The following is a 16,280-nucleotide window of genomic DNA, read 5'->3' as shown; positions in this document are numbered from 1 at the left end:
TGTATGATTTCAAAAGTAAAGATACACAGAACACAATGAAATATTTAGCAGCAAACAGGAAATACTGGTAAAGGCAGCAATACTATGCTGGAAACTGAGAAGAGAGCCACGTCCAGCTCCACACAAACAAGACGTGATTCATCCTCAACAGTGAAGCAAAAGTCCCAGTTTGAGTTTCATCATCTGTGAAATGAAGGGAATTCTTTTTCCTGAGGCTCCTTCATTCCTGGAGAATATTTAACACAATACTGTGTCATGTGGACTTTCCTGGTGGCTCAGTGGTAAAGAATCTGCCTACAATGCAGGAGACGCATGTTTGATCCCTGTTTCAGGAAGATCCCCTGAAGAAGGGAACAGCAACCCACTCCTGTATTTTTGCTTGGAGAATCCCACGGACAGAGGAGCCTGATGGGCTATAGTCCACAGAGTCGCTGACTGCCTGATGAAGCAGCCTCGTCTCCCTGAATTTGCTTTCATTTAAAGGCATTTCCAAAACATACCTAATCCAATAGATGCTGCAAACCAGCCTTTGCTCATTTATCCTCTAATGATATTAACATCATGTCTCTACCTTAATACTAAGTTACCACAACACTCTTCTATTAAGAAAGCATATTTAAAATTAAATAATTATGCTTTACTAAATTCTCTAAGATCCTGCTGTCATAAGCTCTTTTTTTTTTTTTTTTTCTTTACTGCACTTACTTCCTGTGCTAATCTCCTGGTCCTTAATCATACACTTACTTGCAGAACTGATTGCCAAGCTTATGCTCTCTTTTTATTTTTAATATTGCTTAAGTGCATAGATGCCTTCAAATTAGAATTGGATTTCTGAGAACAGGAGTGAGTGAGTGTGTGTGTGTTTAATCAGCCTGTATCTCTCCTGGGATTTGAAGAGTACCTAGCTGACACTGGATGATGGATTAGTATATGCTTCTTACAGGACTAAAAAGAGAAGAAAAAGTGGATTTTTGGTGTCTGACTCAGAGTTTCTGCTTTATCATTTGTTCAATGGGCAAAATAAGACTTACTTTGTGGACTTGTATGGTTTAGATCAGGAAACATGTTTTTAGTATACCTAAGTTACTCAAAAAGCAGGAAGGGATAAAATTAATAATTACAAAAGAAATATTACTTCAGGTTCAGAAATAATTCAAGAGAAAGATACATATTTTAAAAAATTATTTGTCAGTAATCTATCCATTAGCTGCAGTCATCTGAAGTTTTAACATATTCTTTATTCTGTTCCAGGCACTGTTCCTACACACTTTAAAATGTCAACTCATTGCATCTTTATTTTCATAACAGATTAGACAGACACTAATGCTCTTTCCATTTCACAAATGAGAAAATTGAGGCCCAGAGGACTGGTAACTTGACCTTGGTTATATAAACTAAATAGGGATGAAATTCAAATTTGTATCTTAGATTCTTTATTCTTTTGCCCCTAATTCAATGCCCTGTTGCCTCTATTTGTTTCCCATAAAGAAGCTTTCCTATAGAAGAAGAAAGAATAGGCCAAGAATCTGAAATATGATATACAAGGAACATATGAGGAAAATCTGAGATAATTTAACTGATATCAAAATGAGGACTAGGTTAAAATTCCAAGGAGCGTTTTATAAAAATGGAATTATGACAGAAGATAATTCAATTTAAATGAGTACAGTGGGAAAAAAAAATCCATTACGGCTGTATTCTTTAAAGGATATTAAATAATTTCACTGGGGCCTGGCAGGTAAAGGCCAGACTGCAGTTTCAAATGGTGAATTAAGCAACAGACGATGAAATGATGACTTGCTCTTTTCCTCAAGGAAATGGGCCGTGTTACCAGTGAAGACGCGCCCTTTAGGTGAGATGGGGGTTTTAATCCAAGGGGAAGTAGGAGATTCTCCTTGTCCAGAGTGGACTGAGTTCAGCCCCACAGAGCTCACTTGGCAGCCTGAGGTCCCTCTTTCCAGGGTCAGCTCAGAGGAGACCCAGTCCACGGTCACTGGGACAAAAGCTGGTCTTCAGGCATGAGCAATCTTCTTAAAAGGGTTCTAGCCAACTGTGCTACCATTTATTTCGGAGTACTCCTTTTTGGTTTGTTTTTGTAAGTTGTAAAATAGAACAAGATTTTGAATTCATTGTGGAAAGTAGATTCTAGAATGATATGGAGCAGTATAGAGTAGCTGCTCAACAAATCTTTTCTCTGGTCCAAAGCTTGTTACTGTCTTTTCCACCCTCCCACCCAGAAAAGGGGTAAAGTAAAAAGAGAAACAAAGTTACAGAATGCCTGATAAGACTTTCAAAGGAAAACCACTTTTCTTATACAGTTGTGACCAAGTTTTCTTTACTGAGTATTGTAGTATTTTCATTTGAAAGACAGTCATCAAATATATGCTTTCAATGGAAATGTATTAAATATTTATAGACTTTGTATGTATGTGTGTTCAGTCGCGTCCAACTCTTTGTGACCCCATGCTTTCCAGTTCAATTTAAAAATGAAAGGGGATCATGTCACAATTTGGGATATTTCTCCGAGCTAATTCATCAGCACCAAGGCCACTTAAATCCATGGCTCATCATCGTTACAAAAATAATTTTTAAATACTTCCACATAAAGGATTATTTCTGAAACTGTTAGAAGGGATGAGATCATAGAATGTTATCCAAGCATCTAAAAATTACACCTAACATCTCAGGAACAAACTTTAAAAAGAATTTCAGTTTTAAATGGCTCATCCCTCTTTTATAGAAATGACAGAATTCAATTTTAACTACTGAACAGTAGGTTCACAGTGGATGACAAAATCAGTCCCTCTCTCATTAGAGTCTTTCTAGAGAACAAATAACAGATGAGAGACAGCTCAAGTAGACCAGAGGCATCAGCAGAAAAGGTTCCCATTTGATAGCTGGTGCATCTAAGATTGGAGAAGGCAATGGCACCCCACTCCAGTACTCTTGCCTGGAAAAACCCATGGACAGAGGAGCCTGGTGGGCTGCAGGCCATGGGGTCGCTAGAAGTCGGACATGACTGAACGACTTCCCTTTCACTTTTCACTTTCATGCAATGGAGAAAGAAATGGCAACCCACTCCAGTGTTCTTGCCTGGAGAATCCCAGGGACGGTGGAGCCTGGTGGGCTGCCGTCTATGGGGTTACACAGAATCGGACACGACTGAAGCGACTTAGCTGTAGCAGCAGCATCTAAGATGACCAAAGTCAGTACCTCTCAATTTGTGTTATTCATGTATACTCCCTTAAGCAGCTTTTAAGGCATTTTCCCCTAATCACCTGCTATGAGATGTTAATACCACAGTTATACACATAACTGTTTATGTACTGTGTGTTATATGTGTTTTAAGACTTTTTTCCAACTTGAGATATAATTGACATACAATCATGTGTTGGTTTAAATACACAGTATGTTGGTTTAATACACACATACCATGGACTTATTACTGTCAATTGTTGTTCAGTTGCTCAGTCGTGTCTGATTCTCTGCAACCCCAGAGATAGCAGCAAGCCATGCTCCTCTCTCCTTTACTGTCTCCCAGAGTTTGGTTACCATCAATAGCTTCAGCTAAAATCCCATCACATCACATATTACCATTTCTTGTTTGTGGTGACAACATGAAAGGTCTACTCTCTCGACAACTTTCAAGTATATAATAGAGTGTAATTAACTAGCCACCAGCCTGTACATCAGATTTCCCAGAATCTGTTTGTTCATCTCATAATTGGGAGTTCATGCTCTTCACCAAAAATTCCCCATTTCCCTCTTCCCCACCATCCTACCCTCAGTTTCTGTAAGTTCAGATGTTCTCCATTCCACAGGTAAGTGACATCATATGATATTAGTCTTTCTCTACTGACTTAGCTCTCTTACCATAATGCCCTCCAAGTCCATCCATATGTTCACAAATGACAGGATTTCCATCTTGGTTATAGCTAAGTAACATTCCACTGTGTGTACATATATCACACTGTTATCCCTCCATCTGTTGAGGGACATTTGGGATCTTGCCACGTCTTGGCCATTGTGGAAAATGCTGTGATGAACATGGGGATGCAGACATGTCTTTGATATCCGGTATTCATTTCCTTTGGATACACACTGAACAGTGAGGTTAGTGGATCAGATGGGGCTTCCTTGGTGGCTTAGATGGTAATGAATCCACCTGCAATGCAGGAGACACTGGCTCAATCCGTGGGTCAGGAAGATATCCTGGAGAAGGGAATGGCTACACTACAGGATTCTTGCCTGGGAAATTCCATGGGTAGAGGAGCCTGGCGGGGTACAGTCCATGGGGTCTCAAAGAGTCTGGTGCTACCGAGCAACAAACTGTTTCACACTTTTCACATGGTACTTCCATTTTTTTTTTTTTTTTTTTTTTTGAGGAAAGTTCCATACCATTTTCCATAATGGTTGACCCAGTTTACATTCTCACCAACTGTGAACAAGATTTAGCATAAAGGCAATCTTACTGTTTATGTATAAAGTATAGGCATACACTAATAAAAGAGAATCCTTGTATCTGTGCTTTACACATAAGAGGCATTTTTTTTATCCCATGCTCTAACATTTCAAACCTCCTCAATCGTATGGGTTCTGTCACCTCCATCTTTGCCTTCCATCCTTCCTCTAACAAAGATGAAGGACACTTTCACTGTTTGCAAAAGCTACTCATAACCTACTCCCTGCTAACATCTGTACCTACCCTTCCACAGAGATTGGGAGATGGGGCTGTGTCTCCCTAGACCCATTCCCTTCAGAAAAACATTCCTGACCCTTAAGACTGGCAGGAGGCTTTTGAAAAGATTCACATCTCAAAGAAGTAGGAAAAGGATTCACATGTTTATCTACCCTGAGGAGAACACTAAGACCCTCCCTGGTCATATTCAACTCCTTAAAATAACTAGAAGTTTTGCTTAAAAAAATCTTTCTCTTCTTTTGCTCCTGTTTACTCTTACCCATCATTATCCTAGATACAATTTGATTAAATTTTTTTTTTCTAAAGTAATACATTTTGGGGCTTCCCTGATGGCTCAGACATTAAAGAATCTGCCTGCAATGTGGGAGACCGAGCTTCAATCCCAGGGTCGGAGAGATCCCCTGGAAAAGGCAATGGCTACCCACTCCAGTATTCTTGTCTGGGAAATTCCATGGACAGAGGAGCCTGGTGGGCTATTGTCCATGGGGTCGCAAAGAGTCAGACATGACTAAGCGACTAACAGTTTCACTTTTCAATGCCTTTTTAGTATAGTGATATCTTCTCTTGCTTTCTAGAGGATTCTGCTTTTTCTCAGCTTAAAAAAAAAAAATGGGACAAAAATGAAGTATAACAGAATGTCTCTGACTAAAATCATTACCAAATGTGGACACAATCAAGAAACCCAAAATCCATGCAAAGAATTTTTATACCTGAAAGCCCCTAAGCTCTAACAGAACGTGGGTGGTATTTTATTAGACATATTCTCTTCCAACTGTGAGGACACTTGCCATTTTTATCAGTGGCTATTTCACGCATCGAAGAAGGAAATGGCAACCCACTCTGGTGTTCTTGCCTGGAGAATCCCTGGAACGGGGGAGCCTGGTGGGCTGCCGTCTATGGGGTCGCATAGAGTTGGACACGATTGAAGCGACTTAGCAGCAGCAGCAGCATGGTAAGTTAACAGAAGAACTCTAATACTTTTAATGGTTCTAGGAAGAAAAAGGATCTTATAAATAAAACATTCATATCTTTACTTTCAATTTTGTGATTTTTGGCCCAAATACATATTTTGTGCCTTGTTTGTAAACAGAAAGAGATATTGTTAATGATTTACCCCTGACTAGCCCGGACTTTTCTTTAAGGAATGTCCAATTAAAGCTATAAATGCAAGAACACTCGGGGTTACACCCAACTCTTGAGAACTGCATGGCTTATTCCAATGCTGAGATAATCAAAGTCATACATCAGTTTTTATTCATATTTTCTACTTTTAGTTTTCTTCTTCTTTTTTTAAATTTTTAATTTTTTTAGTTTTCTTCTTAAATGTTTAATTCTGTCTAACTAGAGTCTGGGGAGGAGGACCAAACATTTTGTTCACAGAAGCCTACATTTCTGCCTCCAGCAAAAGCGAGTGGCCTGTGGGGAGGCTGACACAGCCTGGCACTCCAGCTCCACTCCCTGGGAAATCAGAGAGAGAGACTTCCACCTCGCCTCACAAGTGGAAGACACCAAGTGAGTGCACTAGCTTCTCTCTTTCCATTTGATCTGCTTTACTGTGACACTAAGGAAAACTGTAAGAGCTGCTTCCCACAGCTGAAACCTGAGGGAGCTCCGGGCTGATGCGAAGTGCCTATCTGTCATGAGCTATGGGCTGAGGCTTCAGATTTGCATCACTAATTACAACAAATGTGATCGACACTTTGGTCCTCAATTATCACCCAGGTTTTTTTGTGTGTTTTTTTCTTCTTCTACATTCCATCCAGGAGATATCTCTAAACTCTAATTTATATGGTAGTTAGGTAGCGCTACTGGTAAAGAATACACCTACAAGTGCAAGAGATGCTCACCAATCTCTGGGTTGGGAAGATCCCCTGGAAGAAGAAATGGCAACCCACTCTAGTGTTCTTGCCTGGAGAATCCCATGGACAGAGGAGCCTGGCGGGCTACAGTCTATGGGGTCACATAGAGCTGGACACGACTGACTCGACTTAGCATGCACATCTTTTCCTGTTGGAATTTTAAATGAGGGGCTTCAGGATAGCCTTTCTGTTACATCTCGTTTTGAATATGTTTTCATTGTGTGAATTAATCATTGGTTTTTCATGGAGGAAATTGGAGCAGTGGACACTGGAGCACGGAAAAATGAAACACATGTAAGACTCAAATGTTTATATATGAGACATCATGACAAGTTGTTTAAAGCAATGCATTTTTTTCATCCATGGTTTAACAACATTAATGTTTCCTCCATGTTAAAAAAAATATATCTATATCTATATCTATATATATCTTATGGCTCAAGTGAATTCATTTTCTTTCTTATATCTTAAAGTTGGTAGAAGTACAACTGAGGAATCTTCAAAATTGTATAGATATGTGTGTGTCTGTGTATTTTCAAAAGGCCTTCAGTTCAGTCACTCAGTCATGTTCAACTCTTTGTGACCCCATGGACTGCAGCACGCCAGGCCTCCCTGTCCATCACCAACTCTCATAGCTTGCTCAAACTCATGTCCATCAAGTCAATAATGCCATCTAACCATCTCATCCTCTGTCATCCCCTTCTCCTGCCCTCAATCTTTCCCAGCATCAGGGTCTTTTCCAATGAGTCAGTTCTTCGCATCAGGTGGCCAAAGTATTGGAGTTTCCAATAAATATTCAAGACTGATTTCCTTTAGGATTGAGTGGTTTGATCTTCTTCCAGTCTAAGGGATTCTCAAGAGTCTTCTCCAACACCACAGTTCAAAAGCATCAATTCTTTGGCGCTCAGCCTTCTCTATGGTCCTTACAAGTACATACTAGGCAAACGCCGGCTCTTAACCCATTTGAATGTGCTGCCAGGCAGTCATAGTGGAGGCAGTCACATCGGCTAAGAAGGGAACTGAGGCCTTGAGAAGAGGGATGCTAGTAAAGGGTGGCAGGACCAACAAGATAAAAACAAACTCACGGTGGGGGATTCTAGGCCTGACCTGATAGGAATTCTCTCTCAGAGCTGGGAACTTAATCCATGATCAGGCAGCTATGTGTCGTGATGAGTTCAGGTGGAAAATGTGGGAGTTAGTGGTTAGGGTGCAGGGAAGAAGCCAGATCTGCTGTTAAGTCCAAGTCTATCTTTTGGAAGTGAGCATTTCTTTGACTGAATGTCTCTAATCTTCTATAAATCTCTAAAGAGATAATTATGCTTCAGTATTAGTCATTAAGGTGTAATCTCAAGCAAGAAACAGTAAAAAGTAAAGATACAGAACATCTGCATTCTATTTCATTTGACTGATTTCAGGGAATAAAGAATATCATGACAATGGTCTCCATGGCAATAAAAGTGAAGGAGGAACGTTTAATGCTTTGCATTCAATAAACTGTTTTCCACTGCCAACCTCAAAAAGGAATCATTGCATCTGCCTTTAACATTTATAACTCCACACAATACCTCAATTTATTGGCAATGGATAAATGTCACTTACAAAATTCAAGAGCATACCTACTGCTTAGATGTTAGTGTCATTCTCCAGAAAAAAGGAACCAGAAACCCTTGGAAAAACAGCCGATCCTAGGATGGGGCAGGGTGCTTACAAGAGAAGTCCAGAGCATCTGCAGCTGGAAATAGGAAGTACTCCAAATTAACAATACAAAGTTGAAACCCCTCATTCATGGAGTATGGCAAAGAGCACAGTAGCTTTCTGAAAAAGTTCCCAATGGCTTCAGCTGAAACAATTAGAGCAAGAAAAATAAAGCAATATTAGACTTTAATCCTGGAGAAGGCAATGGCACCCCACTCCAGTCCTCTTGCCTGGAAAATCCCACGGACGGGGGAGCCTGGTAGGCTGCAGTCCATGGGGTCGCTAAGAGTTGGACATGACTGAGTGACTTCACTTTCACTTTTCACTTTTACACATTAGAGAAGGAAATGGCAACCCACTCCAGTGTTCTTGCCTGGAAAATCCCAGGGATGGGGGAGCCTGGTGGGCTGCCGTCTATGGGGTCGCAGAGTTGGACATGACTGAAGTGACTTAGCAGCAGCAGCAGCAGACTTTAATCCAAAGCATAAAGTGAGCATCCTTGAATCCATGTTGATGTAAATAAGTGGTCAGAAAAGACAAGTCTCTAGTGCAGAAGAACACGAAACAACTTAATGCAGACACTCTGCCCTTAAGGAGGTGATCATGATGTCCCGTCCCCCAGGTGACAGCAGTCCGCAGGGACTTGATTCCAGAAAGCACAGGAGGAAGGAGGAGCCAGAGGAACAGCCGAGTGGAGACATGGGACCAACATTCCCCTGCCTGGAGGTCAAGGTCAGGACCAAGGAAGACACAGATACATCTGATTCATAGTGACACCACCTAAGCTTATGAAAACAGCATAAATCCTCTACCCCAGACTAATCATAAGAAAAACATCAGACAACACTGGAGAAAAAGCAAGAGAAGAGTAACTCTAGTTAGTGACAGTTCATTGATGTGGTTTAATAACTGCTAATAGAAGCTTGGGGCTGGTGCACTGGGGTGACCCAGAGGGATGGTACGGGGAGGGAGGTAGGAGGGGGTTCAGGATGGGGAACATGTGTACAGCTGTGGCGGATTCATGTTGATATATGGCAAAACCAATACAATATTGTAAAGTAACTAACCTCCAATTAAAATAAGTAAATTTATATTAAAAAAGATGTTAATGTGGGAGAGGGAGAGGGTGGGAAGATTTGGGAGAATGGCATTGAAACATGTAAAATATCATGTATGAAACGAGTTGCCAGTCCAGGTTCGATGCACGATACTGGATGCTTGGGGCTGGTGCACTGGGACGACCCAGAGGGATGGAATGGGGAGGGAGGAGGGAGGAGGGTTCAGGATGGGGAACACATGTATACCTGTGGCGGATTCATTTTGATATTTGGCAAAACTAATACAGTTATGTAAAGTTTAAAAATAAAATAAAATTAAAAAAAAAAAGATGTTAATGATAGAAAAAAACAAATGTGAAGAATATGAGAACTCTGTGCTGTCTTTCCCATTTTCTGTAAATCTAAAATTGCTCCAGAAACTAAAAGTTTATTAAAAAAAAATAATTTCAGAACTACTGCAGGGCCTGCTCCCTTCTATCAAGTATTATCACTTAATTTCATCTTATTTAATTTTCCCATGTGCAAGAGTGATTCATGAACATAGCCAAGATTTCTTTCCTAAAAATAATATGGAGCCATGATAGTTTAATAAAATATTTCATTTTAATTAAATTAGAAAGTAAAAACTTCTATCATCTTCTTTCCCCTCCAGGGAGGGAACATTGTGTCATCTTATTAGCAGGATTTCCTGAGGGCTTTTTCCTCTTTGATGAATCCGCTGTAGTCACGGAACTTTGGAAGACAGGATGGCCAAAGGATATTGCGTTTATATATCCACACAGATACTCTTCCCTTAAGTCAAAAGCTGTTGATGGAGGATTAAGAAGGAAACCCTCACTTCCTATGTTTATTGGGAAGATTTTGGTGTCTTCTCTAAATGGACTTGATAAATACCATGAAGCAAAAAGCCAACATATAACGATGAAAATGTAAAGAAACATTCTCAGTAAAAGGATATGACCAAACTGAACTGAGGCATTAATGACACAATCATCATCATATTACAGACAATAGAAATGTAGCTTCCACATCTGTCACTTCACTGACCCACAGGGCACACGACTGTCTCCTTACCCTGCTCCTTTTTGATTCCCTTCAGTCACAGTGCAGGGCTAGAGAGAACACGAGATTCATAGCAGTTATCCAGTATTAATGTCAAACAATAAAGAGGAGTCAGTTTTCAAGTACAAGTTCATGAGGCAGATAGTTCAGATGGTCTTTCGAACATCCAGCATATGCCATTATCACCAAATGATCTGAGCTGGACACAGCCAGCACCATCCCTCCACAGGCATCTTTCTCACTAGTCAGTGCTAAGGATGGTCAAAAGCTTCATCATTCAAACTGAAACACTTCTGAAAGGGAAAGGGGGGAAGTCACTTTAATTATTTTTAATTACAAGGGCCTCAAGCATGTACTGTCATGGGCGAACTGGATACATCATGACCTCATATGAGGCTCCATGATCCACCCCTCAGAGGTTCCTCGATGGGAGATTCCTCATACCATTAGGAAATGTTTTATCCTAAAGCAGCTTAGCCAGTGCCTGAGGGGCACTCGTTTTCCAACTGGCAGCTTTCCAGGAAACCCAGGGCCTCCAGCTGAGGGTGAACAGAAGAGCAGCAGTGGGACTGGACAGGTGGGAGGTCAGGGAGTGGGGAGGGAGGTCAGGGGAGTGTGAGGTCATGGGGTGTGAGGTCAGGGCAGGTGGGAGGTCGGGGGGGAGGTCAGAGAGGGGGGAGGTCAGGGCAGGTGGGAGGTTGGGGAGGTGGGAGGGAGGTCAGGGGAGTGTGAGGTCATGGAGGTGTGAGGTCAGGGCAGGTGGGAGGTGAGAGGGGAGGTCAGAGAAGGGGGAGGTCTGGGGGGGAGGTCAGAGAGGGGGTAGGTCGGGGAGGTGGGAGGGAGGTCAGGGGAGTGTGAGGTCATGGAGATGTGAGGTCAGGGCAGGTGGGAGGTTGGGGGGGGAGGTCAGAGAGGGGGGAGGTCAGGGCAGGTGGGAGGTTGGGGGGGAGGTCAGAGACAGGGGAGGTCAGAGACAAGGGGAGGTGGGGGGGTAAGACAGGGGGGAGGTCGGGGAGCTGGGAGGTCAGGATGGATGGAGGACAGGGAGGACGGGGAGGGGGAGAACAGGGAGGATGGAGGACAGGGAGGATGGGGAGGGGGAGGACAGGAAGGACGGAGAGGGGAGGGCAAGGAGGGGCGAAAATGGGCAGCTGGGAGGACAGGGAGGGGGAGGACGGAGAGGGGCGAGGATGGGCGGGGGGAGGACAGGGAGTGGGAGGACAGAGAGGACGAGGAGGGGTGAGGATGAGCAGAAGGGAGGACAGGGAGGATGGAGGACAGGGAGGACGAGGTGGGGGAGCACAGGGAGGGGGAAGGATGGGGAAGGGTGAGGATGGGCAGGGGGGAGGACAGGGACTGGGGAGGGGGAAGGACAGGGAGGATGGAGAACAGAGAGGATGAGGAGAGGGGAGGATGGAGAGGGGGAGGACAGGGAGGACGAGGGGGGGGTTGGGGGGGTTGGGGGTGGGGAGAGGATGTGAAAGGGGCAGGACAGGAGGTGTGGGAGTATAGAGCAGAAACCGTGTGAATGGAAAGAGGAAGGGCACTGTCTGCACTTGAACGGTCCAGTCCCCCTCCTCTCCCGGATGCCTGCCCTTGCTGCCTTCTCTCTATTACTCTGTGAGGGTGAACCCTCTCCATCACCTGAGTGGACTAAAGGGCGCCCAGAAGCTGGGAGAATGTTACATCCGGGCACCTCGGAGAGGGTGTGTCTGGAAGAGATCGGCATTTGAGTCGATTCAGTGAAGACGATGACCTCGCTGGTGAGGGCAGCAGCATCTAATCCACGGGGAATCAGAGCAGAGCAAGCACGCGGAGGAGGTGGAGGCATGCCCCGCTCTCCTGCCCGCAGACAGAGCACCCCTGGGTCTCAGAGAACGGGGTCTGGGCTAGAACTGCAAGACCGGCTCTCCTGACCTCTGGCTTGTACATACTGACCTCTGGCTTGTAGATTCTGGATCTGGGGACTTCTGTATGCACCAACTCCTCCTAATTAATCCGTCAATCTCTTTATTTTTTCCTTTCTCTCTCCATATACTTACAGTTGTGGATTATTGATTCTGGTTCTCTGGAGAACCTTGATGGAGCAGTGACACTGCTGATGTTCCTTTTCCATACTAAGCCCTTGCATTTGTTAACTATTTAATCAAACTATTTAATAGTTTAAACTATTTAATTCTATTTTTAAATCAAAATAGAATTCAGAGTTACCTGAAGAAAAGAACTATAAATTCAGCTATGAATCTGAACGGACCCCAAATGCAGAGAGACCTCCTGGCAGGCAGGCAGGCAGGCTGAAGCTGGTTACCCATGGGATCTGAGGGAGGGGAAGGATGTTTATAGTAGGAAAGGCCTGAACTCTAGTCTCCATCTGCTCTGAGTTAAAGAACATAATTTCCATAACTTAATGTATCACAACTATAGAGAACTTAGCTTATCAAAAGAAATGGAAATATGCTGCCAAACTGATGCTCCAATATAATGTGAACCTAATAATCATATCAAAAGAATTTATTTCTGATGGGCCCTTCTTTTCCAACTATTTTTCACTTTTCGCATATGACAATATATATGCATACCAGTACCATTTTCTCCAATGGCAAAAAATAAGTGTAATGACCTGTGGCCATTACAGAACATCTAGGAAGTTGGAAAATTTTCAAGAAAATAAAAATTACCTATCATCCCACCTCTTGAAAATGCCTACTGTTAACAGTCATTTATAACCATTCTTGGGATTTCCATACATCTATATATTTTTTGATTTCCAAAATATTTCCTGCCAAGCCTGTGAAACATGATTTTAAAAATCCAAAACATTTCTGTATATATGAATATATCATCCCTTGCTCCATTACATAATTCATATTTATTATTTTATTTTAAATATCCTTCTATTTGTTGCTATCACATAGTGTTAAATAGTTTGATAATTTTTAGGGCAGATGCCATAAAGTTCAAATGTTTACAGAGATTGCAATGGTCTATGCCCCACTCCAGTACTCTTGCCTGGAAAAATCCCATGGATGGAGGAACCTGGAAGGCTGCAGTCCATGGGGTCGCTGAGGGTCAGACACGACTGAGCAACTTCACTTTCACTTTTCACTTTCATGCATTGGAGAAGGAAACGGCAACCCACTCCAGTGTTCTTGCCTGGAGAATCCCAGCGACAGGGGAGCCTGGTGGCCTGCCGTCTATGGAGTCGCACAGAGTCGGATTCGACTGAAGTGACTTAGCAGGCACGCCCTCACTCCTAATTTATGTAACAATGTTTGGATCTGCACACCTTTCTTAGCATTGGATATGAGTTTTTAAATATCTGCAAATTTGATTGCATTTTAACTTGCATTTTCTTATTTGCACAAGTTGAGATTTTCAGTAAGTTTGATAAGCTGCTCTTTTCTCTTATGTGATCTGTACATTGATGCTCCTCACCCATCTGAGTAATTTCTTACTTGTGAGAACTTGCATGTTACTTATTTTTGCAGTCCCTTGGCTTTTATTTTACTCAGGTTTCTAATGGACTGCTGTATTGAATTTTTAATCAGTGACTTGATGATTCCTTCACCCAACATGGAGTCATCAAGCACCCACAAAGCATGAAGAGCCGTGCCCAGTGGGGTGGATTTTTCTTCTTTACATTAATTGCATTGCTGTTAAATATTTCATTACACTTCCTTCTCAATTTTGATGTAGAGTCATTTCTTTTTTACTTTGCATTTCCCAATTTTTTAAACATTGGGATTTTAATGCACAGAATTGGTTCCGTGTCTTTTGGAAAGTCTGAGAGAACAAAAGAGGACCAGAATGAATCAGAAACGAGTAATTACAGAAAGTGGCTCCCATCCCCTGGGGGACCCAAGGCAAGGAGGTGGTGCAGCCAGAGCCTAGGAGCTGGAGGACAGAGTCTAGGGGTGCTGGGGTGCCAGGGGAGGCAGGATGCACATAGAGGGAGTGGACCCCATGACAGTGCTCCCCAGAAACATCATGGGGGCAAAGGGCACAGTCACTGAGATTCAGCTCTTAACAGTCTAGTTCCTTTTCTTTTAACAACTGTGTCTAAACTACTTTGATCCTATTTTAGTTTGTCAAGTGAAGTGATAGGTTCAATGCGTTTCATTTTTTTTTTAATTTTTTTATTTTATTTTTAAATTTTACATAATTGTATTAGTTTTGCCAAATATCAAAATGAATCCACCACAGGTATACATGTGTTCCCCATCCTGAACCCTCCTCCCTCCTCCCTCCCCATACCATCCCTCTGGGTCGTCCCAGTGCACCAGCCCCAAGCATCCAGTATCGTGCATCGAACCTGGACTGGCAACTCGTTTCATACATGATATTTTACATGTTTCAATGCCATTCTCCCAAATCTTCCCACCCTCTCTCTCTCCCACAGAGTCCATAAGACTGTTCTATATATCAGTGTCTCTTTTGCTGTCTCGTACACAGGGTTATTGTTTCATTTTTTCCAGAGAATCCCTAACAGGTCAACTTGAGGATGTTTTAAATGTACTCCATCACACTGGGACACCTGACAGTCAGAGCAGAGAGCAGCCTGTGTGGCATCTCTGGGCACAGGCCAGGCACCTTCTCATTGCCTCGGTTTAATTGTCTGTTAAACCAGGAGCGTAATGAATTAATTTGCAAGGTTATTGCTTACTTAAATATATAAATATATTTCTACTGATATTTAAAATTTTTCACTTATTACATATTTTTGATTGATAATAGTTCTCAGGCTGTCCATAATAGCTATGACACTATCGGGAATAAAGTTTCATCTCATATCTTTTAAAATCCAAGTTTTATGTAATTATCTGCCTAGATGTATGACTTTTTGCTCTAACGAGTACATTTCTGTAGCTGTCATTCTACTTTACATCAAGTAACCAAATTATCATCAATTACTTGTGTGATATTTAAATAGAAAGGTACATATGAATGACTCAAGATACTGATGATGGTGATGATGATGGAATTGTAGTACTCTCAACAATATGCAAACACACTTGTCATCCCCTCATTCGTATTGTCTCTAAACCATAAGAAAGTGGAAATCCTACTACAAGTTTGATTACAAGCCCTGTGAAGTAAATACAACATCCAGATGCCCAGTCTGATAGACGGTATGCTGTGTATGCGTCCACCTGTTCTCATTGACCACGTATGCTATACCTTCTGTCTGACTCTAACTAACACGTTAACAGTGTTATGTATCAACTGGTGAGATTATTTTAAAAATGTCCCTTTATTCCCTATTAACATTTTGTAAATAATTGTTCACGAACATATCTATTATAAAACCATGCAGAACCACTGTTTAGTTGCTATAAGTTACTAGGTCCTGAATTAAGTATTAGACATTTAGTGAACATAGGCATACTATAACCATCAGAGATTAGCTGCCTCATTTGCATACAAGTTGATCTACAACATAAGCATAAACACCGCATGATCTGGAGAAATTCCCAGGAAAATCATTCTCTCTGTCTCTCTCACACAGACACTCAGATACAGAAACACACATTTCTTCTCTCTGAATAGTCACTGGTGGTCACAAAGTAACTATCCTTTTTTTTAACTTCACATTGGACTTAAATATGTTTTAAATAATTTTGGTCAAAAAGAACACTAAGAAAAATTTGGGGACAGATAAAATATAGAAGTAGTAATAAAGTGTCTCCTTCAAAATAGTCATTAAATTCAAAGGGAAAATATTAATAGTCACTTTACACTGAGATATTCATCTTACGCCACCTTAACCAAGCAATTAATTAATATTAATTAATTAATTAATATCACAAGTGAAAAGACATACTGAGATCATGGGCCTTGTGATCTGATGCATGGAAAATGGTTCATCATTTCTGTAATCTTCTGGCCAAAAATGTGCAATTCAGTCAA

General features: G+C 41.8%; 1 protein-coding gene and 1 long non-coding RNA gene across 2 annotated transcripts in view; both read right to left on the bottom strand.

The window, feature by feature from the left end:
- Positions 1-16,280, bottom strand: part of CSMD1 (CUB and Sushi multiple domains 1) — a 1,679,419-nt gene that overhangs the window by 1,376,936 nt on the left and 286,203 nt on the right. The gene's annotated exons all lie outside the window — the stretch shown is intronic.
- Positions 4,377-8,393, bottom strand: LOC129643265 (uncharacterized). Its single transcript, XR_008710204.1, has 3 exons — positions 8,175-8,393; positions 5,410-5,688; positions 4,377-4,438 (listed from the first exon to the last, which is right to left on the bottom strand). It is a non-coding gene; the product is annotated as an uncharacterized LOC129643265 (long non-coding RNA).

The sequence above is a fragment of the Bubalus kerabau genome, chromosome 2, assembly GCF_029407905.1.
Source record: "Bubalus kerabau isolate K-KA32 ecotype Philippines breed swamp buffalo chromosome 2, PCC_UOA_SB_1v2, whole genome shotgun sequence".
In the NCBI taxonomy this organism is placed as follows: domain Eukaryota; kingdom Metazoa; phylum Chordata; class Mammalia; order Artiodactyla; family Bovidae; genus Bubalus; species Bubalus kerabau.
The sequence above is the reverse complement of the archived record's forward strand: the minus strand, read 5'-3'. Positions and strand labels throughout refer to the sequence as shown.